The following is a 1,409-nucleotide window of genomic DNA, read 5'->3' on the forward strand; positions in this document are numbered from 1 at the left end:
GCTTGGACCCCCAAAAATTTGTTTTTTCCTTGTCCACCTCCCCTTCAAAGGCTCTCCACTTTGGATTGAATTGTTCTAGTAATAGGTAATTACTTTTTCAGGCAGCCAAAAGCTTTTTTTTTAAATTTTTCCATATCAAAAGGTTTCTTAATTGCCCATTTATTTAAAGTTTATTTGAAGAAAACAATTTCAATTTGAATTTTTAAAATTGGTTTGTTTTCGTTTCCTATTTTAATATTTTCCTTCCTTCAAGCCTTCCTTTTAATAATTTCCTTTAAAGCAGCTTAAAATTTTTTTTTTGGGGGTTTTTTAAAAAGCCCTGTTTAAACTTTTTTTAATTTTTTTATTAAATCGGCCCTGGGTTTACTTTACTGGGGTTTCTTCCCAAAATCTTAAATTTTATTTTCTTCCTATTTTAAATTACCCTTTCCTTCCCTGGTTTTTCGAAATAGTTCCTTCGCCCCTTTTTGAAATAAAAGTTTTTCGATGAGAGGGTCACCCCCTTTTTACACAATTTTTTAAATTGTTATTTTTTGGCGTCCTTTTGGGGCTTGGTTTGGCCCCTTTTTCAAATTTTCCAAATTTTAGAACCTATGTTTCCAAACGGGTTCCCAGCCCTTCGAAAGGGGCTAGTTGTAAGACTTTTTAAAACCGTTTAAGTCCTTTTAAATTTTTTTTTTAAATATCAAAAAGTTTTTTATTTTTTTTTCCCCGTCTTTTGGTGGGCTAGTTTCCCTGTTGTTTTTCCCAGACCCATTAAAAATGTTTTTATACTAAACCGCCTTAAAATTGTGGTTTTCCTTTTAAAAATGTTAATTTGGGCCTTTTTCTTTTTCGTTTAAATTAAAAGGTTTTCGTTTTTTTTTTCCCGTTCTCTTTCAAAACCCGGGGCCTTTTAATATTTTAGTTTTTTAAGGTCCCTACAATCTCTTCCCCTCTTCGTTTTTTATTTACGTCTTTTTGTTCAAATTTTTTTTTCCCCCGTTTGGCATTTTTTCCCCTGACCCTTTTGTTTTATTCTGTGGCTTTTTCCCGAATTTGGGAAAATTTGCTTGCCCCTTCTTCCGACACTTCATATTTTCCTTTTTTTTTTTTACCTTAACTTTTTTGTTTAATTTGGTCCCCTGTTTGATCTTTTTTCACCCCAAAATTTTAAATTTAATCTGTTTTTATTTAAGGAAATTTCGTGTTTCGGGGTTTTCAATTAGCCCTTAAATTTTCTGGCTGGGGTTTTTCTTTATTTTGTTCCTTTCCCCTTCAATTTTTGTTTTTAAATTTTCACGCCTTTTGGAGCGCTCCCAATATTTACTTTATTAGAAAACTTAAATTTTTTCCCTTTTCCCCCTTATTGAATAATTATCCGTTTTTGTACAATTTGTTCCCTTTTCCCTTTTCTGGGGTTTGTTTTT

The sequence above is a fragment of the Penaeus monodon genome, chromosome 25, assembly GCF_015228065.2.
Source record: "Penaeus monodon isolate SGIC_2016 chromosome 25, NSTDA_Pmon_1, whole genome shotgun sequence".
Taxonomy (NCBI): domain Eukaryota; kingdom Metazoa; phylum Arthropoda; class Malacostraca; order Decapoda; family Penaeidae; genus Penaeus; species Penaeus monodon.